Below are 24,025 nucleotides of genomic sequence, written 5' to 3' on the forward strand. Positions count from 1 at the left end.
ATTTTGGCGATGCTGTTTGATGGCTATGACCTCCGGCGAGCCATCAAACAGGCAAAGCGTAAATACAGGACTAAGATTGAACCCTACTACGCCGGCTCTGACAGGATGGATGTGGCATGGCTTGCAAACTGTCATGGATTACAAAGAAACCCAGCCACGAGCTGCCCAGTGGCGTGAGCCTAACAGGCAAGCTAAATGCTCACTTCAAGGCAAGCAACACTGAACCATGCATGAGAGTACCAGATGTTGCGGACGACTGTGTGATCTTGCTCTCTGTAGCCGATGTGTGTAAGACCCCACTCAGGGGTGTGTGCTTAGTCCCCTTCTTTACTCTCTGTTCACCCACGACTGTGTGGCCGCGCACGACTCCAACACCATCATCAAGTTTGCTGACGACACAACGGTGGTAGGACTGATCACCGACGATGATGAAGCAGTCTAGAGGGAAGTGGCCACAGACCTGGCAGTATGGTTCAAGAACAACAACCTCTTCCTCAATGTCAACAAGACAAAGGAGCTGATCGTGGACTACAGAAAACTAATGGGCAAGCACGCCCCCATCCACATCGATGGGGCTGTACTGAAGTGGGTCAAGAGCTTCAAGTTCATGTGTGTCCACATAACTAAGGAATTAACATGGTCCATACCCACACAGTTGTGAAGAGGGCACGACTCTTTATCGTTATTCTTTATTCACTGTATATGTATTCCTTGTGTCACTATTTGTATTCTTATTTTATCTTTATCTTAAACTCTGCATTGTTGGAAAAGGACCCTTGAGTAAGCGTTTCACTGTTAGTCTACACCTGCTGTTTACGAAGCAGGTGACAAATACAATGTGATTTGAGAGTGAAACCTCTCACTTCGACCCTCTTCCTCGCCCTTTTCAGAAAAATGTCGAAGCCAACATCGCAAGACCATAGACATTGTGGAATAAACAAGAATGTCGCTTATGAGGTGAGTGTTGTGGAAAGGTCAGATTTATTTGACAGAATGTAAAACAATTCCAATCAGACGTTTAAGTGATAAAATGTCATGTTAAACCTTCTTATGGCTGCAATCCCGTTAACGGGATCGATATGACAACAGCCAGTGAAAGTGCAGGGCGCCAAATTCAAACAACAGAAATCTCATAATTAAAATTCATCAAGCATACAAGTATTTCACACCATTTTAAAGATACACTTCTTGTTAATCCCCCCACAGTGTCCGTTTTCAAAAAGGCTTTACAGCGAAAGCACCACAAACGATTATGTTAGTTTACCGCAAAATCACAGAAAAACACAGCCATTTTTCCAGCCAAAGACGGGAGTCACAAAGAGCAGAAATAGAGATAAAATGAATCACTAACCTTTGATGATCTTCATCAGATGACACTCATATGACTTGATGTTACACAATACATATGTGTTTTTTACGATAAAGTTCATATTTATGTCCAAAAACCTCAATTTACATTGCCGCCATGTTCAGAAATGTCTCCAAAATATCCTGAGAAATTGCAGAGAGCCACATCAAATAACAGAAATACTCATCATAAACTTTGTTGAAAGATACATGTTTTACATAGAATTAAAGATAAACTTGTTCTTAATGAAAGCGGTGTCAGATTTCAAAAAAGCTTTACGGCAAAAGCACAATATTCAATCATCTGAGAACAGCGTTCAGCCACAAAAGGAAGCCATACAGTTACCCGCCAAATTGTGGCGTCAACAAAGGTCATATATAGCATTATAAATCTTCACTTAGCTTTGCTGATCTTCGTCAAGATGCACTCCCAGGACTCCCACTTCCACAAGAAATGTTCGTTTTATTCGGTAATGTCCATCATTTATTTCCAAAGAGCTACTTTGTTAGCGTGTTTGGTAAACAAATCCAAAGTCACGAAGCGCGTTCACTAAAAGCAGACGAAATGTCAAAAAGTTCCATAACAGTCAGTAGAAACATGTCAAACGATATATTGAATCAATCTTTAGAATGTTTTTAACATAAATCTTCAATAATGTTCCAGACGGAGAATTCCATTGTCTTCAGAAGTGCGATGGAACAGAGCTCCGTCTCATGTGAACACGCATGGTCAGACTGTTGACATCTAGTGGAAGCCGTAAGAAGTGCAAACTGACCCATATCCCACTGTGTATTCGATAGGCGATGAGTTGAAAACCTACAAACCTCAGATTTCCCACTTCCTGGTTGGATTTTTTTCTCAGGTTTTTGCCTGCCATATGAGTTCTGTTATACTCACAGACATCATTCAAACAGTTTTAAAAACTTCAGAGTGTTTTCTATCCAATACTAATAATAATATGCATATATTAGCAATTGGGACAGAGGAGCAGGCAGTTTACTCTGGGCACCTCTGGGCACCTTTTCATCCAAGCTACTCAATACTGCCCCTGCAGCCATAAGAAGTTAAGATTATGTAACGTTACTAAGGTTTTACTGCCATATTATTGCTTTGAAATCAATGTTTTGTTCGTTAGCTTATAGCTAGCTATGGCTAACTCCTGAGACGAGTCCTGGCCTAGCCCTAACGTTAGTTAGTTACTCACTTAGCTAGCAAGCTAACCTTAGCTGGTCTCCTTCACCAGTTTCTGTTTTGGTGTTTAGCTAGGTATTGTATCGAGGTCAGGTTTATTAGTACCTGTACGTTACTACTGCGAACACAAAAGCTTATGTTGTGTTTCAAAACAAGCATTTGCAGCTAGCACATGCACCGCCCACGTACGCTACTGTAACTGCGTAAGTAAGGTTATCTACGTTATCCTAAGGTTAGATGGCCTTGTTTACAGTTGAGATGTTGGAAGTGGAAATCCTAGCTAATGGTGCAAGAAGAATTACAATTTATTTTTTTGCCTGCAGCTCCCTACCGGCGCCGATTCAGTTGTCCCAGGACCAGCTGGAGTCCGAGGAGAGGGGCCGGGCACAGAGGTTCCACTCCACCGCCCTCGTCTCCTCCCGCAGAGAACCCCCTCCCTACGGCTACAGGAAGAGCTGGGTGCCCCGCTCTCAGGAAGTACTAAGCTTTACTCCCTACCCAGTTTAATGGATTCAATGAAGATGTGTTACTGTTGGTGTTGTGTTAGAAATGACGCCCTGAATGTTCAGAGAAGCGATATCATGGGATATAGCTTTTTCCTCTCAGTTTGTGTGTTGGACTCCCCTGTGTTGTAGAACAGTGGAAACGGGTACATCTGCACATTGCTTCTTACTACTAGTCTCTCAGTGATAACAACCTTCCTTGTGTTGTCGGACTTTTGAGATGGCGTTGCGTTCCCTGAGATCCACGTGGCCCAGTTCCCTCTGGAGATGGGAAGGAAGAAGAAATGCTCCAACGCCCTGGCTGTACAGGTGGACGGTGAGGGCAAGATCAAATACGACGCCATCGCCGGACAGGGCAAGGACAAGGTAAGAATATTAATAGATATCCAGCTGGTCTGCCTAAATCTACAATGTAGTTGTACGTACGAGACATTCTCATATGAGTCTAATGTAAATCCATGGGTCCTTTTCATGTGGATTTATTTTACATTATTTACATTACAGTACTGCGTGCATATATTTTCATACCTTTTTCATACTGGTCCCCCGTGGGAATCGAACCCACAACCCTGGCATTGCAAGCGTCATGCATTACCATCTGAGCCACACGGGACCATGATGCTGGGGATGAAATTGCCTATGAATCGCTGTACCCACATGTTTATTTTATAGAGCAGTGGTCTCCAGACTCTTTCCTGTGCTGTGACCCACCATAGTTATGTTTTTGTTATTGTCATCTAGATACCAAGTAAACAAAGCTGTTTCTTGCCACGATCCTGTATTAAACAGAGAGCCATCATTTGAATAACTACTGTCACGGAGGACCTGTGTGCAGTTCAGTTTCTATATATTCAGCTGTCTCCTCTGTTCTCCCTGTGCAGGTGATTTTCAGTAAGTACTCAGACCTGCTTCCTAAGGAAGTGCTGAGCGACTATGCCCCAGAGTTGCAGAAGCCTGACGAGGAGGCTGTCAAAGAGCTGACGGAGAAGACCCGCGATGCTCTGATGAAGCAGGTCTCTCAGAAGATAGCTGCAGCTATGCCTGTGAGGGCAGCTGACAAACGGGCCCCGGCACAGTACATCAGGTACGGTTTTTGAATGTGATGGATGATGCCAACTGTTGTTTATGACTTTCTCCCTTTTCAAAATGGAAGATAATATAGGCTGTTCACCCATAAAATGCTTAATTCATTCAAGCTTTATACAAATATGTCCATTCAATAGAACATTTTGTTAGAAAAACAATAGTCCAAACCCCATGTCTCTACCATATATGGTTCCAAAAGTTACCAACGATTTACTCTGAGAATTTAGCAGGTTAAGAGTGAATGGAATGTCATCACGGGCATGATCAAAAAGTGGTCAATGCTCAATAGAACTCTGGCGCTGCTCCGCAGCAGAACGGCACTGACGTCAACTGAAAAGCTAACTAGTGACTGCCGGTTGGTGAGTTAAAATATGGGCTTTTTCTAAATTAAATCCGCTGAATACAATACTAAATATATAATTACACTACATTACCAAAAGTATGTGGACATGGGCTCGTCGAATGTCGCATTCCAAAATCATCGGCATTAACCTGTTGAGGACAGAGGGCGCTGTTTTCACTTTGGGGGAAAATCGTGCCCAATTTAAACGGCCTCGTACTCAATTCTTGTTCGTACAATATGCATATTATTATTACTATTGGATAGAAAACACTCTCTAGTTTCTAAAACCGTTTGAATTATATCTGTGATTAATATCAATATCTTTTGCTGGGTTTGCTGGGTTTTTGCAGGGTTTCATCGTACAGCAAGATAATGACCCAAAACATACCTCCAGGCTATGTCAGAACTACTTTAGAAGAAATAACAAGACGGTAGACTTCAAATCATGGAATGGCCAGCCTTAAACCCCATAGAGCTGGTTTGAGATGAACTGGGCAGAAGGGTGAACGCAAAGCAACCTACAAGTGCAACACATTTGTGGGAACTTCTGCAACAGTGTTGGGAAGAACTTTCCCAACAATATTTGATTTCCATTGTAGAACGAATGCCACAAGAGTGTTTGGCTGTTATGTCTGCAAAAGGTTATGTTAAACAAAATCATTCCATGGTTTATTCTTTTTTGTCTCCAGTTGTTTATTTGTTCTATGCTTTAATTGCAGAGTACATTAAGACATTAAACTGTGAATTTCAATAACAACTGGAAAAATGGTGGCGTTCTAAAACTTGTGACCCGTAGTGTGTGTGTGTGTGTGTGTGTGTGTGTGTGTGTGTGTGTGTGTGTGTGTGTGTGTGTGTGTGTGTGTGTGTGTGTGTGTGTGTGTGTGTGTGTGTGTGTGTGTGTGTGTGTGTGTGTGTGTGTGTGTACAAAGACAAAAGACTGAATTTTAGTATCCACCCCCTGCGAAGACAATCTGTTCCGGTTTTCATTGTGTATTTCTCAGTCGTTCTCTTTAAATCGCCATAGAAATGTAGATTGATCGTGGTTGTAGGCAATGAAAGCCAAGGAGGTGACAATGATCAAGGTATCAAGTAGATTTTGATTGGTCCAACCAGCGGAAACGCCTCCAAATGGTACCACCTCACAACACCATACATGGAAGAGACGCAACCAGGAGCGGCGCAGTCTAAACTAGCAACGGTCGCAGCAAATGAACGTTCTTATTTCATCAACACTGTCAAATACGTTAAGGTTATAATATTGTATAGAACAATCTAAAGATGAATTCGATGTCATTTTAAAATGACAATGTTTTGACATCAGTTTCGTAGCACCCTCTTGAATTGCCCCGTTTTTCTCTACATTGTACAGCAGTGAGTGAATGCCCTAGATAATAAGACTAGGCTATATAAATCCTGTCATCATGGGCGGTATAGAAAGCATCAGGAGCACTAGGGCATACTTAGAAAATACATCCTCCACACACTGTGCTGTAATGTATGCATGCATATCCCCAGGTTACACTCTGTCCCAGCAGGGCGTGGCCTTCAACTCGGGGGCCAAACAAAGGGCCATCCGTATGGTGGAGATGCAGAAATACCCCATGGAGCCCCCACGCGTCAAATAAGTACATTCCCACCAGTGTCGCTGACTAAACTCATAACTTTAAAATGTATGTGCTTGTCACTTTCACTATCTTGCTATAGACCGGTTAGCTGACAACGTCACGGAAACGATGCGCACGCTTCAATGGGGCAGAAGGCAGTGTGTTATGTTATTCTGAGTGGCCAGATAGCTAGCAACAATGACAAGAAGCTGCCATGTGGAGCTCATAGGTGGCTCATTTCAGCTAGTTTTATCTTGTACTTGATACCATGTCTTGTTTTGACTGACAATTCGCTGGCTAGCTAACAAGCAACTGTAACAATGTATTTGAGAGACGACACGTGGTCATTGTGCAAATGTATTTGTTTTTGTGAATAAACATTGAAGACAAAACATAGCTTACGTGTTGTCAACCGTCTAAGCCAACCTCGTCTGTTTTGTCCTATAGTTGTGCACTCGTCGGTTTTGTTGCTAAACAGCCAACCTGCCTATGTGCTAGGATAACTTGAGTCATGCACATCCCCTAAATAAAGCTAGAAGCACACTCGCTTATTTTGTCATCTAGGATGTGATGTGTCAAGGCTGCTATTCCAGGATCAATAAGAAGATTCCTGGTGGACCTCCCTCCCCTCCTGCACCTGTCATGCACTCACCAAGCAGAAAGGTACCTTTTGGGGTTCAGACAGACTTAACTGATCTCAAGATTTTAAGTTGCCAATAGTGTTTGTATTACTTTAATAATGTGTAAAAGGATCAGCTCAACTCAACACCTTTTCCTTGTGTCAAAATGAAATGTTCTTTCTTCTCTAGCTGTGTAAATGTTGAGTGAAAGATGTGATGCGTTTTCTCTCTCTGTCCTACCAGATGACAGTCAAGGAAGATTCCTCCCTGCATCTCAAACTGGAAGAATGCAAAGGTATACCAACTCTGCTCTCTCCCTCTGGAGACACTGACTCAATGGGAGGTTGTGTTTGTTTGAGGTCAGGATTGCTGACATTGTAAGTACACTCCTGTGTTCTATGACTAGTGGTTTTTATGACTGCCTAAAGCAAAGTTGTGTAATGCACTATATTTTTATTATAAGGCAGTATACAGCTGGTTGGTCTAATCCTGAATGCTGATTGGTTAAAAGCGCATTCCAGCCTTTGTCTATTCCACAAGTTACCACTGGCTGAGTCCTATGAAGTTAAAATGCCTATTTACTCTGTTCCATCTGACTGATCAATCCACTGTCTCATCAGCCCACCAGGCACTTCATTAACTTAACAGTTTCGGGGGATGAGGCAGACAGGCAGCGTTTCTCAGCCAATCGAAATTATGAATCAGCTGGCATCATTTTATGGATATATAAAAATAAATGTATAAAAAAAATTGCAAAAAAAGTGAAACGAAGTGTCTTTCCAGCTTCAGTTTGAAGTGATTGTGTTAGCTGTGTTGTTGGCTAGTTCCTCTGAACAAGTGTCCTGTCACATTTTCCATACCAGGCAAAATAGCGCCTCATTAGCTCATTGTTATGGATGTATCCAAATAAATGTCACTAGAAAACAGCTTATGCAAATGCGGCGACTTTGCTGTTATTCTGGCTGCACTTTTTGACGTGACTAAGTTAGCTCTAGTTGGTTAGCTAGCAAGCAAGGGATAAGAACGTTGCCAAGCCAGTATGGCAATGGAACATCTAGAACGAACGACTGGGTCATATCCATAGACACAGAACAAAAAGACTGGACGACTGGGTCGCATCTCTAGCAACCGAATCGATAGAACGAACAACCAGCCGGCATTGGTAGCAACCCTAGATTTGTGTCGGGACTATATCTTGAGGAAGGATGAAATGGTATGAACAATTTAAATATGTCTGTCATTATTTGAATATGTTGGTAACCTGTTGTTTAAAAGTGACAATGCCCTCGAAGCCGGTGTTTGGAGGATATATTGGCACGGTTCGCCGGTCCGAGATAAAGACTAACAAGACCTTTGCCAGTATATCCTCCAAACACCGGCTATTTATGTGTGAGTTCTTGTTTCATAGAAAGTGTTCCCAAAGTTGAGTCCTATGTTCTGGGTTTGTCTTCTAGAGTTACACCACCCCTCTGGACAAGCATCTGGCAGCTGACGGTAGAGGACTGCAGACCGTTCACATCAATGAGAACTATTGTAGCATAAAGTTTATAATGTGATGTTGATTTAAATGAATGTAAACTAACTCTGTGTCTACTGCATCCAGGCCAGAGAGACTGTGGAGAAGAAGATGGCCCAGAAAGAGAAGGAGGAAAAGCTCCGAGAGCTGGCTCAGATGGCGCGAGAACGCAGGGCAGCGATCAAAGGTCACAGAGGGGACAAAGGTCAGTCTACAACCTCTTCCTGCTTGACCCTAACCACAGATCTAGGATCAGGTCACCTGTTTGTGATGTCATGTTTTCCTGTACAAGGACTGCCCGTGTAAAGTGAGGTAAAGTCGTGTGGATGGTCTGTGACAAATCAATCAATATATTTGAAATGAAATATACTGACGGTGTTTAACCAAATGCGGCATTGAGGAACACAAACCCCTAGACCTTTCTCAGAATCTTTTCCAAGTAGCTCTGTGCATGCAGAGAGCAGACTACTCAGCTGTCAGTCCTGATTATGTGTGAGTGAGCCGCCTGGTAACACCCTTGCTCCTTCTCTCTCGCACGCTCTCGCCCTCCATACCTCCCCTCTTTCTGTCGTCACTCTGTAACTCTCTCTCCCCTCTCTCCATCCTCTCACCCTTATTATCCTCCCTCTATCCTCTTTCTTCTACACCACCTCTCCCTCCCGCTCTCTCTCCTGTGGCAGGTGGCGAGGACGGTGAGGCCAGAGAGCGTGACGAGATCCGCCATGACAGGAGGAAAGAGAGACAGCACAACAGGAACATCTCCCGAGCCGCCCCCGATAAGAGGTACATACATCCACAGACACACACCCTGCTGAATCATTCATGGTTCATCAGGAACGCTGAAGGAACGCAGCTGGCCACAGCAGCACCCAGCCCAGACCTCCTGACCGTCCTGTCTGCTACAGCTGCAGTGCTTCAGAGAGCAAGAGAGATAGAATGAGACTGGGAGGGAGACAGGCCGAGAGGGAGACAGGCAAAGAAAATGAGAGAGGAAATTGGTGAGAGACAGACATAGAGATTAGGCTACTCTGCTCCAGTTGTCTGTCTCTGCAGTGGAGCTGTCAGAGGATGGCAGGGGGAAGGGGGCAGAGCAGTAGGAAGAAAGGATAGGGAGACGGCCACTGATTACAACGACAGGCCTGACTGCTGGTTGTAAATGGCCTCATTATGAAGAGCCGGTTAGCCCAGAGCGTCTACTTAACCTTGCAGTCGCTTCTGCTGGATGTGATTATCTACAGATATGTTGGGATTGTGATAATGTTAGCAGACAGTGATGTGCCATGTGAGCGGTTTGGTGCAGCAACTCATTTCACACACAAAGCTACAGAGGTGCGGTGCTCTACTAAAAACCAAGCTCTCCCGTATCCATATGTTGTCTCTCTCTCTCTCGCCTTCTTCCTTAACTAACCGTCTGGTTTGATTTATTCCCATCGTCAGGTCGAAGCTACAGAGAGACCAGGACAGGGACGTCAGTGAGCTCATTGCTCTGGGTCAGCCCAACCCTAGAGCCTCCAGTGAGGCTCAGTACGACCAGAGACTATTAACCAGACCAAGGTGACACACACACACACACACACACACACACACACACACACACACACACACACACACACACACACACACCTGCTGTGCTGTCAGAGGTTCTCCTGTAGTGGTGTTTCTACTAGAGTGACTTAAGATCTCACATGTTACACTGGCTGACGTTCTTTGTTTAACCACTGCCCCCCCCCCCCCCCCCCCCCCCCTCAAAGGTATGGACAGCAGTTTTGCAGGCGGGGAGGATGAGACGTACAATGTGTACGACCAACCGTTCAGGAGTGGCAGAGACATGGCCCAGAACATCTACCGGCCCACCAAGAGCTCTGACAAGGACATGTATGGAGACGGCCTGTACAGCAGGTACCACCTCCGTCTGTTAAACTACCCTGCTGACTACAGCTTATACCAGGGCTCTCCAACCCTGTTCCTGGAGAGCTACCCACCTGTAGGTTCTAACTAACCTGCTTCTGCCTATCAACCGGTTCGTTATTAGAATCAAGTGTGCTAGATCAGGGTTGGAGTGAACCTATAGGAGAGGTTGTTCTCCAGGAACAGTGTTGGAGAGACCTGGCTTATACTATATCCATATGCAGTATATTACTGTATGTTGATGACCTGGTCACTCGCGTGCAGAGCAACAGGTATCATAGGCCGTCTGTTGCCCTGGCGCTGCTGCCTCTCTGGGGAGAGATATATGGAGAGATGCAGTCGACTGCTGAGAAATGCAATGTTTAAGCCTAATTTTGATACCCTACGTATGCAATGCAAGGAGGCTGCAGTCTGTTGTGTAAGGGCTGTAGTGATGTGTAAGGGCTGTAGTGATATTGCACCACAGCGGATCATGCAGGCGTCTACAGTATAGCGCGTATACCAGAGCAGAGAAGCTTGCTTCATCCGTAGTATCCCTCCTCTAAGGTCCATTATGTCTACTGAAATCCACTCTCAGTTCGTTCGGATTCTTTATTGGGTTTTCTACAGATAACCCGGTCACTAACAGGGGCTGGTGCTGGAACGCGATACTAGCTATAGCCTTCTAAACACTACAGAACAGTATTTATTATCTGACAGATTGCCGTCACTGATACATTCTACCTGTTTCGATCCCATTTCTAATGGGGAAAATGATACACCGAGAAAGTTCAATGGACAGCATTCTAAACAGTACACATCAATGCATACAGGTAATTGCCAAAATAAAGGAAACACCAATATGGTGTGTTAACCCCCCGTGGAATGTCCCCGTGTCAATGTCCCCGTGGAAATCTAATTATATTAAGCTAGAATATCTATCTAGATATCACATTTTTGCATGGGCTGCGTCTCAAACCTCTGCATCTGCCGATGTCGCCCTTCCGCGTCTGCGTGAAAGGCGGCAGAGCTAGAGCAGTGTTTGTCAAACCATGAGACAACCCCGGAAATCGGTCTTCTCACTAAATTCTCTGTAGCGTCCCAACAGTTTGGCCAACAAACTAGTATGAACCCCCTATGGAGAGATGAGACTCTCACGAACACGATGGCATTGGTTTTACTCTAGGACGCCAACAAGCCTCACAAGACTATTCTGAAGGTAGCCGGGTACCAGTTGAAAAACTGAGTTTAGTGCCTAAAATAAAGAGTTAAACCCCCTATGCTCCTTTTTGAGACCTCTCTTTCAAAGTCACCGAGATCTCCTCCTCTAAACATGGTATCCAAAATAATGGGCAACTAGGACTTTTTCTTCATGACCCATAGAGATGGACAGAGGACTCAACTTGGATCTAACCCATTTTAGCATGGACATTTCCATTGAGGGCTTCCACCATTTTTTAAGTAGTCATCGGTGGGGATTCCTATGGGTTGGGAACCAACAGCCAATGATCAGAGCATTGTCTTCTTCCAATTGGGTCCAATGGTTTGTAAATGGCTTTAACATCGCCATCTAGTGGCTACAATAAATGAATGACGCGATATTTGGTTCAGGAGTCAGGCACTGCAGGCTGTGGATCACCAACATAAGCTTTATACTTTTTTCACAAAATAAGAAAATGTACTACTTTAAAATTGAGGGACTCAATGGCGCTGCCCATGCTGTCACTTTCGCCATAGTGGTACGGATACAATGATGAGATGAGGCCTCTTTCCATCTCTATGACATTGATGGGATGATAATTGCACCTGCTTTCACCTGCACACTCCCATATTACTAAAGTGTGTCCTTTATCAAATCACATTTTATTTGTCACATGTGCCGAATACAACAGGTGTAGGTAAACCTTACAGTGAAATGCTTACTTACAAGCCCTTAACCAACAATGCAGTTTTTAAAAGGTCCTTAACAAACTAAAGGATGATATAAAATGACAATAATAAGGACATATACAAGGAGTACCGGGTCAATGTGCAGGGGTACGGGTTAATTGAGGTAATATACATCAGTTGAGGCTGCTGAGGGGAGGCAGGCTCATAATATTGTCTGGAATGGAGTACACGGAATGGCATGTGTTTGATGGATTTGATACCACTCCACCTATTACCACGAGCCCATCCTCCCCAATTAAGGTGCCACCAACCTCCTGTGATGGACATATAGGTAGGGGTAGAGTGACTATGGATAAATAATCGAAAGAGTTGTGTGTGTGTGGTTGGGGTCCAGTGAGTGTACATCCAGCCTGTGCAAGAGTCGGTGCAAAAAATGATAATAAATACAAATAAAATTAGGGGGTTGACGCAAATAGTCCAGGTAGCCATTTGATGAACTGTTCAGCAGTCCTATGGCTTGGGGGGTAGAAGCTAATTTATTTATCTAGTTAGCTGTATATTTACATATACCTGTATAAATAAACCATTCAAGAAAATATTCCCTGCATTATACTTTCTATGGGTCATAACTACAAGGATCCAAAACACAAAGATTTTTTTTTGCAGCAGCATTTTGTCTACTGTTTCAGAAACAGTAAAACATATCCTAACGCTCTCCTTCCCCTCTCCCAGGTTTGTTCCTGACCGTGAGTTCTCTGGTACGGACCATGGTCCTCGTCGTGACGGCCCCGTCCAGTTTGAGGAGGACCCCTTCGGTCTGGACACGTTTTTGGAGGAGGCTAAGCAGCACGGGGGCTCCAAGAGCCCCTCCACCAGCAGAGGCTCCAAGGACTATGACCATGACAAGAAACACAGGAAGGAGTGATTGGAACAAGACCGAGACCCTCGGTCTGATGGGAAGGGGGGATAGCGTTCAGTATGCAATGTTTCAAAACGTTGAGAAGTCACTGTATGTGTTTTTCTCACCTGAACGTAGGCGTCGCCTGAATGTGTCCAATAAGAATGGGCCTTTTTTATTTTAGTTTTGAAGCTGTTTTCTCCTTTCTGTACCTACTGAATGTAACCCTGGGTTTTTGGGAGGATGAGGGGGGGAGAGTTGGGTCAGAACCCTGACTGGAACTATAGACATTCTGTTTGTGTGTGTTGTATGGCTGAACCCAGAGAAGTCTGTGCTAGTAGAAAGTGTTATAAACCTTTGTGATCAGATTTTACAGTGCTATGGTGTCATACAGAATGCAATCGTCGAGGTTCTTCAACACCAACCAGAAGAGAACCGACTGCAACCGGGAGGGACTACCTGACTCATCCAATAAGTATCTGTTCTGTTTCTAAACATTTTCTATTGCATGCCGTAATGAACATGACCCAGATGCATAATCCTCGGTCAATGAATGCAGACCCTCTGTTAGGTCTATTCTTGTTGTAATCGTTTTATTTAGAGTGCCACAGTTTCCCCTGATTCTTATTTTTATCACATCTTGAATAATGCCTCACATTTACATAAGATGAAAGACCCGAAGTGGTGGAGGACCCATCAATTCCCAAGCGTTACCAACGGAAATATGAGGCACATCCCAAATATCCCCTATTACCTACATCAGGGTTTCCCAAAGTCGGTCCTGCACCACCGGGTTGTTACAACAAACCCCTTGGGGTCCACAGGACTGAGTTTGGGAAACACTGCCCTACATAGTGCACTACTTTTGTCCCAGTATAAGGCTCTAGTCCAGTGTAAAGTCGTGCACTGAATAGGGTGCCATTTGGGCCACAGTCCAAACTGTATGGGAGATTTGAGTTGATTAGATCAAAACTGGTTCCATAATTATAATTCTTAATGATTTATGGAGCTACATCCAGGCCTCAAAGAAATAATCAACACGACATGATACAGTCCAGCAGACTGGGGATTTCTCAGTATTACGCTGTGTCATCCGGCCCTCATGCTTGAATTGGGGGGTAGCTTATCAGAGGGTTTATTCTATAGATGTATTTAGTTCAATTGAAATTAAGTTATGGATTTCTACATTTAGCACAGGCTTTTGTATACTCTGTCAGAGGAAGGTCATTATCAGTCCAATAGCGCAATCTTAAATACTGTTGTAGAGACAAATACTGTAGGGTTGTCAAGTGCAGAATATTATAAAACGCCAAAATCAAAGCAGCGACATGTCTTCATTTCAACTTTATATCAATGTCTTACTCTTTCACATAACTGTTTACCTTGCTATTTTTCTACCTCCCAGGTGTACTGTAATTCTATTCGCAGTTGAACTACATTTTCTCCTCCCAAACACTACAATCTGGCCCCTAGAGTTCCTACTCAGACAGAAAAGACTAGACTGATACCAGGGCAAATCAATAACTACAGCATCATCACAGGATGCCAAGTATAGCAGCTTAGATGGTAGACGGTTCTCTGACTTTATTTAGGCCCCCGTGCCGATTCTCCGATAGACAGTTTTCACACTCCACTTCACCAGTGTGTCTCTTCAAGGCTTCGCTGCCTGTCTCCAGTCACAGCTCTTATGTTGCCATCAGAATTAATTTCCTCCCCCAGTGAGAGGTCGGACTGAACGTGATGCGCTCATACGCACACTACACCAAGACACACACGCACTGTTTGTTTACAGGCTTCACAGGGATGACATGGTGTGTGCCTGCGTGTCCTCTTGTCTCCACAGCCCTCTGAGAAACATTAAAGCGTGACTAGCTTCATTGTAAAGTGGTGCGTTTTATTGTGTTGACCTTTAGCATGTGGAGAGGAGCGGAATCGGTGATTGTCATCTGATAGCCTCTCAGCGGGAGATGCTTTTCAGACCACGGTGGAGACAATGGACTCGCTGTGGAGGTGTGAGACAAGCCGTGGAGTGAGAGAATCAGGCCACAGCCAGAGGAATCAATAAACAAAGTTATTACTGGTCTGATGTAAGGCTGCGTCTACTGGTTCATGGTGGCAAAGTCTGCAGTGCTTAACTGTTATTGCTGGTCAAATGTATTTATTGTGGGTTGTTCAGACACAAATGTGCACCCTTGACTGATCTAATCTGTAATGTTGATGTGTTGACATCATAGGTGACAGGACTAAGAGATATCCTGACAAAGTGACCTTGACCTCTGAGCCTTTGTATTGTGCTACAACTACGGCCCAGTGTCTCCTAGTCAGGCTGTATTGTCAGGGAAAGACTCCTGGCACAAACGATGGTTTAAAATGATATCTACCTGTAGTATTATAATGGGACTGGCCAAGCCCTTTACACAACAATATCAGGAACATCTCAGCCTTTATGATGATGCTATAGTCTACAAATTCAATTTAGCTTTTGAAGCATCCCACTGGGGGAAAAACTGGTTGAATCAATGTTGTTTCTGTCATTTCAACAACAAAAATGTATGTATTGACGTTGAATATGGAAAACTTGTGTTTTCCATATCAATGAGCTGAATCAATATGGAAAACTGATTGGATTTGGAAAATAGTCATCAACATAATGGAATTGATCTGAAATCCAATGGCATGGTGAATTTGTTGTTGAATTCAGGTTAGTTGACAAATCAACCAAATGTACATCAAAACTAGATGTTGAACTGACATCTGTGTCCGACACAAGTTTTCCATATTCAACGTCATCACATAGGTTTTTGTTGTTGAAATGACAGAAACAACATTGATTCAACCAGTTTTTCCCCCAGTGGGATGCTTCAAAAGCTAAATTGAATTTGTAGACTATAGCATCATCATAAAGACTGAGATGTTCCTGATATTGTTGTGGGACACAACTAATCTGTGGGTTAGCCCTACCACAGACACCCTCAGTGTACAGTATTCCTTCAATTCTCAGTTGAGCTTTGACCATTATTGTTGAGACTGTGAGGTGTAGTTAATTTTCTCAGACAGCTTGATAATGGCTCTTCACTACTCTGTTGTTTGGGTTGTGAATGTGGAACAGCGGAGGATGAATGGGTTTCTTATTCACGAAGGTAACAAAGAGGAAATTGGTTCTTTGGCCAGCTTTTGTTTGGCTTTGCACATAAACACCCAAATAATATTGTGTCCTTCCACAATGGAAACTTCAATGTGCAGACAGAACACATACACGATTGATAGGTTCTTATCCTTGCTCCAAAATGGAGCAAAATCCAGAAAGAAACAATATTGAGTTGTAAAGAAAAAATGTATTTCTTTCGCTGTGGTCACTTAAAGGGTGGTTTATAGTTATTTGCAATGTGTTTCTGTGATATTTTCCTTTCCTGTTAATGGTGGGTAGGCGAAAGCGATTGGGTTTAGTGGTAAATGGGTGTGCTCCATGATCATTTTGACCTGTCTAAAGTTCTGGACAAAGATCTTACTCTGTAGATTTGTTTTCCCACTGCTTATAAGGTCATGCTGAAGTCCCTCTCTTTATCCCTTGCTCTTTCCATATAATTGCCACCTCTGTTTTATGGTTTTGAGTCAGTCTAAGTGTGGACAATTTGATTCTACTGTCAATGTAAATGAGAAACAGAAGGACATTCTCATTCAGTCCCCATATAACCTACCATCTAAGGAATCCTGTCATCTTCAACCAGTCATGTTCTTTTCATTAGGTCTTCCATGTTGCCTGAATTGCATCATTCACTCATCACATTGCCAGACTAGCCTGGCAGTCTGGGTTCTGAGCTTTAAACTCATTGGATTAGTCTCACTTGACTGACATTCATGTGGCTTGTGATTTGGCTATTGCTCGCGAGACTAGTCATTTGATGACTGAGCAGTCAGTCAGGGAGTGGGTATATAGCTGAGGCTACCCTCTGAACCCTAGAGAGCTGCAGAGAGAGTCTCCGCTCCTCAGCAGTGGCCCATGTCTCCTGTGCGCCACAAGACTGTCTTAGCCCACTGAGTTAAAGCCAAATCATTAAGCAAGACCTCAGGCAAGGTTACTCATCAAGCAAGTGTGGTTACGAACCACCTCTGTTGCACTGGGACAACCCTGGGAATCCTGGAGAGCTGAACAGGGCCTCTCCCCTCATCTCCAGTCCTCTCATTTCTGCTTTTCAGTATTATACTTATGCTAAAATCTTTTCTATTCTACTGAGCCATTTACTTAATTTTCATATTCTTATATTTTCTTATTGTTGTTGCATTGTCGAGAAGGAATCTCCAAGAAGCATTTGGTTGGATGGTGTATACCATGTGTATCCCGTACATACGACTAATAAAGCTCGATACTTCAAACTCTCTTCCCCTCCCTTTTCCTCCCCTTTCCTCTCTTCCCCTCTCCTCTCCCATTCCCAGGGAGGATAATCCATTATAAGGAGAAGGTTTAGACAGCCGTAAAAACGCTCTAATGGTTGTGTCAGTCAGAGACAACCCTCCCTCCAACACACACACACACACACACAGTGGCTGAGAGAGAGGCATGGCTGCCTGGAATTCAGTGTTTAGCAGACTGACAGCTCTGGAATGTGTTGTGAAGTGTGATTGAGTGATGGCTGGGACAAAGTCTTCATTTAATAAAAGACCAGCTGTGTTATTGTCGGGCCTAATGGCTAATAGTAGTGTCCCTTTGGATTTTAGATGGTGGCGACGTCTACGATGATGATTTCTTCCACGTTTCACTTGCTCCTCTTTGCTTCCCCTCCCTATCTTCTAACATTCACTGGTAAATTATAATAGGCAATGATTCTAAAATCTTCTAAAATCATCATCCCCCATTAACCATACACATACAGTAAATTGAAATGTCACATTGTTAGATATAGTTGATATAGGGCATTTTTGTCCTCTGCCATGTATTAACCGACAATAACATTGAGATGAATTCATCCATCTCCTGGTTGGGAGGACCTTAGCCAGTGCCGACAATGTGATTTGTAATGCTTAGGTTTATAAATAAATGGACTGCCAGGTGATCATCTATTGTCTTTCATCAGCCTGTATATTAGAGCTTATTTCATCATTTCATTCGTTATTTGTTCATTTATTATTAAGTGCATGGCGTTAAAGTATGACAAATGACGTTGAATTATGCATGTGTGTGTTGGGGTGTGTTGGGGTGTGTGTGTGTGTGTGTGTGTGTGTGTGTGTGTGTGTGTGTGTGTGTGTGTGTGTGTGTGTGTGTGTGTGTGTGTGTGTGTGTGTGTGTGTGTGTGTGTGTGTGTGTGTGTAGTTATTTGTGTGTAGTTATTTTGCCGAAACTTCGGTCTCTAATAGGCTGTCTAGGGTGTATAGGGAGAGATTGATGCCCCTTGATGATTTCATTAGATCACATCAACATAGGGAAATGACTACAAAGACTGTGAATATATCATCTAGGCATTAGCCTAGATCATCAATCAATCGGCAGGTAGCATAGCAGTTAGAGCGTTGGACCAGTAATCGAAAAGTCGCTGGTTCGAATACTCGAGCCGACAAGGTGATAAATGTCGATGTGCCCTTGAGCAAGGCACTTAACCTTAATTTGCTCCATGGGTGCCACACTACTATGGCTGACCCTGTAAAACAACACATTTCCCTGCACCTATCCAGTGCATATGACAATACTATTTAGTTTTATCTACAGTAAAGGAACGCATCAATTGAATGTAAAACACAGCCAACAACATGCAGTACATTACCAAGGACGTGTTTACCTGTTAGAGGAGACACACAATAATTAAGTGGTTGTTCCTATGTGGATATTTAATTTAGGGTTGATGCATGTTTACGATTACAGACACATGTAGTCTAATCTGTCATATTGTGGAGATTGTTTTGCAGGGATTTAACTTAGCAGGAAATGAATTGGGTAATGTATATCTACTGGTCTCTTACCTAAGTGCCTCATCTGCAACAACAACACTATCTATGCATCTCTACATTTGCATACAAGAGTAGCGATAACAGATCAGGGAAAGGGTTTTACCACAGGCAAATTAAATGCTGATACAATAGTGGCTTTGTATATTTGAGGGCTACATATCCGATCACAAAAATCGTACCGAAAATGCAGACCTCTAAATAACATTGAAAGGTAATTGATCAATGTGTGTTGCCAATAGTTCGTTATTAATTCTATTCCATGAATAGTCTACTGGAGAAGCTTATATTGCCACCGAAAATACCCAATTAATCAGAATTGATTATATTCCAATCACTACTAAATCTACTCACTGTAACAACACTGGCAAAACTGTAACAACTCTGTGGCAACACTGTAACAACTCTGTGGCAACACTGTAACAACTCTGTGGCAACACTGTAACAACTCTGTGGCAACACTGGAACAACTCTGTGGCAACACTGTAACAACTCTGTGGCAACACTGGAACAACTCTGTGGCAACACTGTAACAACACTGTGACAATGTAGTGCGTCGTCTATTAGATCCACAGCCTCCTCCCACTTAACCCTGTCCTTGATCTTATTAAATCTTTACAGTATTATCTCCACTCTCAACTTAGGAATAGCTCTCAGGCTACCTCCCAAATGGCACCCTATTCCCTTTATGCACTTCTTTTGACCTGGGCCCATAGGGCTCTAGTCAAAAGAAGTGCACTTTGGAAGGAATAGGGTGTCATTTGGGACGCACCCTACTGGTCTTAACGACCTCTATGCAGGTTGGCAGGGCCAGACTAGATCATTTATTATAGCACAGTGAATGGTATATAACCTTGTATAGAGTACAAACTCTCCCGTTGAAAATCAATCGGACAGAGAATAAATTGGTTTGATGTTATCAGTAAATAAAATGTCTTAATCTCAGAGTTCACATTGTGTAAGAACATTGCTGTCGTATATTGAGGTATACAACAGTGATATTAAACCAAAGAAATACTTCAATATTTGGTGATATGAGGGTAAGTTTCCTTTATACTATGTTCATGGTTCCACAGTGCCATCTAGTAGGGTAGGAAGTGAAATACTATTCAATGAAACTCTTACCAATTGATATATTCCCAACCAAGTTACTGGTTGTTATTGTATTGATCCCACCGTGTAGTGTGTTCAGAGTTGTGTTTGATGATTCTATTTAGCCTTTGGCTAACCCCATAATCTACTTTAGTTTACTGTGCCAAGAGAGCACACACTTACCAAGTGTGTTGTTGTTTATAGCATCTGAAAGACAGACTTTAATAATGCATCAAGGAGAAGCACGGTTTATCTTCCAGCAATATTTATATGTATCTAGAAGACCTCAAGGCTGTTGTAGCGAGATTTGTATTGTTTGTGTGTGTGTGTGTGTGTGTGTGTGTGTGTGTGTGTGTGTGTGTGTGTGTGTGTGTGTGTGTGTGTGTGTGTGTGTGTGTGTGTGTGTGTGTGTGTGTGGAAACATACGTACAGTACGTATGTGGTGTGCTAAAACACATTGACCAAACAGGAAGAGATGTTGTAACATGACCTGGAAGGCTTTTAAAGCTCTACTTCAGAGTCCTGCACTTGACTTCAGGAGGAAAAGTCCATTGTTTTAAATTCACTATCTGACATTCCACTGATTCCACAGATCAGGCGTGTTTGTTTTCTGTTCCAGGAATGTCCTAGCTGGCAACACTAAGCAAAACAGGCTATGACTACTGGGCTCGTAATGTTCCACCTTGTACTGGTGTAATGTTTATGAATGATCTTACCATTTTAACCAACAAATGGTATCTGTTTAATTAATGATCTATAGTGTCTCCATTGATGGCCAATAAACAAATGATGAACCCTTTATGATCCCTATTCTAAAGAGTTACCAAGAAGGGATACTTTATAGGTAGAAAATATGCCCATTGATAGAGGAGCGGATAGGGATCAGGTCACACAGGCATGTCATTGTGGCAGTATGTTGCTAGCTATATGTTCGTGTGTTCAAGAGTTGGCTTCTAATATGGTCAATCATAACAAGTCAATTGTGATATGTACTTGACTCACTTTGTGTGAGTCCCAATTAATATCCCTTTCCCTATATAGTGACCTACTTTTGTCCAGAGCACAATGGGCCTGGTTAAAAGTATTGCACTACAAAGGGAATAGGGTCCTGTTTGGGACATACTCTTTATTGTGGGTAAGCTAGGTCTTATGGTGACTGAGTGGGTGAGAAAACATATCCTGTGATCAGCGATTGTGACTGTATCTATTAAAGGGATAATCTACTCCAGAAAGGACAGTGATGAAACTCCTGCCAGTGATAGTCTATGTTCTATGAGTGAATAAAGTTTGCCTGGCTACCCGTCCACACGCCAGGCCCACTAACATTTGCTCTCCACGATGAGTCTGGATTTGATCTCCTCCCCGAATGCGAACACATTCAAACTGTTCTGATTGGTCCCAGAAACCAATAGGTTGGGCCAGAGTCTGAAAACACATGGGTTTTATTGTCACATACAGTAATACCAGATAGATGCAGTGAGATGTGTTGTTTTACAGGGTCAGCCATAGTAGTACAGCACCCCTGGAGCAAATTAAGGTTAAGTGCCTTGCTCAAGGGCACATCGATAGATTTTTCCACCTTGTCAGCTTGGGTATTCAAACTAGCGACCTTTCGGTTACTGTTCCTACGCTCTAACTGCTATGCTACCTTCCAGTCATTGGCTTTGTACAACGTCCTTCACTTTGACGTCAACAGAAACGACTTCTACAATGCCAGTCTTAGACTGAATATATCTAGCGATCGATAGAGCAACTGAATTAAACTCTGTATGAGCCGTCAGGAAATGGTAAAATAACAATTTTTACTATAATTTAACTTCTAAGTGACCCATCTGGGAAATCAGGGCTGCATTCAGTATGACAAAAACAGTGTGCAACATTGAATTAAACAGATGTCCCACCAGACACGAGCAAACGTACCTCAAAGGCTGTTGAGGATCAGTGCGCACCATTTTGGGGAAACATGTCGTTCAGTACAAACCATCACGCAATGTAGCAAATGTTGAATGGAATTGAATGCACCCCTGGAAATCATGTTGTGCTGCGTCATCACGACAAGGTTCTCGTCACTAGAGATAATTTAGAGTTCAGAACAACTGTGACCTCGGAAATCTCAGACTTCCGACTTCAGTGCATTCAAGACAACTGGGAACTTGAAAACAACTAGCCCTGACTGGGAAAAATAGTTTTGAATGCTCCCCAGCTAGCGCATAATGTTCTGAGAACCAAATGTGTCTTGGTGAGAGTGTGGTTGTCATATTGTTATTTTCAGGGGCATCACTTTCACTGGGGACGGGGGGACATGACCCCCCCCCCCACATTCTGAAATTGCATTTTTGTCCCCAACAATTTTATAATTGCACTGTGATATAAAACGCAGCACCAATGTGCTTTAGGACCATGCGAACTCCTCAGAGTGGTCAGGTGGGCTGTTTGCCTTAACTGGCTTCCTGTTAAGGCAAGGGCTGATTTCAAGGTTTTACTGATAACCTATAAAGCGTTACATGGGCTTGCTCCTACCTATCTTTCCTAGTTGGTCCTGCCGTACATACCTACACGTATGCTACGGTCACAAGAAGCAGGCCTCCTAATTGTTCCTAGAATTTCTAAGCAAACAGCTGGAGGCAGGGCTTTCTCCTATAGATCTCCATTTTTATGGAATGGTCTGCCTACCCATGTGAGAGACGCAGACTCGGTCTCAACCTTTAAGTCTTTACTGAAGACTTATCTCTTCAGTAGGTCATATGATTGAGTGTAGTCTGGCCCAGGAGTGTGAAGGTGAAAGGAAAGGCTCTGGAGCAACGAACCGCCCTTGCTGTCTCTGCATGGCCGGTTTCCCTCTCTCCACTGGGATTCTCTGCCTCTAACCCTATTACAGGGGCTGAGTCACTGGCTTACTGGTGCTCTTTCATGCCGTCCCTAGGAGGGGTGCGTCACTTGAGTGGGTTGAGTTACTGACGTGATCTTCCTGTCTGGGTTGGCCCCCCCCCCCCTTGGTTTGTGCTGTGGTGGAGATCTTTGTGGGCTATACTCGGCCTTGTCTCAGGATTGTAAGTTGGTGGTTGAAGATATCCCTCTAGTGCTTTGGCAAAGTGGGTGGGGTTATATCCTTCCTGTTTGGCCCTGTCCGGGGGTATCATAGGATGGGGCCACAGTGTCTCCTGACCCCTCCTGTCTCAGCCTCCAGTATTTATGCTGCAGTAGTTTATGTGTCGGGGGGCTAGGGTCAGTTGGTAATATCTGGAGTACTTCTCCTGTCTTATCCGGTGTCCTGTGTGAATTTAAGTATGCTCTCTCTAATTCTCTCCTTCTATCTTTCTTTCTCTCTCTCGGAGGACCTGAGCCCTAGGACCATGCGTCAAGACTACCGGGCATGATGACTCCTTGCTGTCCCCAGTCCACCTGGCCTTGCTGCTGTTCCAGTTTCAACTGTTCTGCCTGCGGCTATGGAACCCTGACCTGTCCACCGGACGTGCTACCTGTCCCAGACCTGCTGTTTTCAACTCTCTAGAGACTGCAGGAGCGGTAGAGATACTCTTAATGTTCAGCTATGAAAAGCCAACTGACATTTACTCCTGAGGTGCTGACTTGCTACACCCTCGATAACTACTGTAATTATTATTATTTGACCATGCTGGTCATCTATGAACATTTGAACATCTTGGCCATGTTCTGTTATAATCTCCACCCGGCACAGCCAGAAGAGGACTGGCCACCCCTCATAGCCTGGTTCTTCTCTAGGTTTCTTCCTAGGTTTTGACCTTTCTAGGGAGTTTTTCCTAGCCACCGTGCTTCTACACCTGCATTGCTTGCTGTTTGGGGTTTTAGGCTGGGTTTCTGTACAACACTTCGAGATATTAGCTGATGACGAAGGGCTATATAAAATACACTTGATTTGATTTGATTTTGCCGGTTTGAGCAGGCTGGATTTAGGACTGGAAAGACACCACTTGCGGAGAGGCTGTGTGAAGACAAAGCTTCTGAAAGGCTGGCGTATAGGACCAGCACGGGAAAGATGAATAGAGGCGGCTGCTGTCTATGGTGCACTTTTTTCGAGTTGTAAAAGCAAGCAGAGCAGAAACTGGCTACTCTTTAGTTGACTGATCTAGC

At 43.5% G+C, this 24,025-nt stretch overlaps 1 pseudogene; it reads left to right on the forward strand.

Moving 5' to 3' along the window:
* Positions 1 to 943: 943 nt before the first annotated feature.
* LOC129817102 (SNW domain-containing protein 1-like) lies at positions 944 to 14,206 on the forward strand (annotated as a pseudogene).
* Positions 14,207 to 24,025: the final 9,819 nt, after the last annotated feature.

The sequence above is a fragment of the Salvelinus fontinalis genome, chromosome 20 (assembly GCF_029448725.1).
Source record: "Salvelinus fontinalis isolate EN_2023a chromosome 20, ASM2944872v1, whole genome shotgun sequence".
In the NCBI taxonomy this organism is placed as follows: Eukaryota; Metazoa; Chordata; class Actinopteri; order Salmoniformes; family Salmonidae; genus Salvelinus; species Salvelinus fontinalis.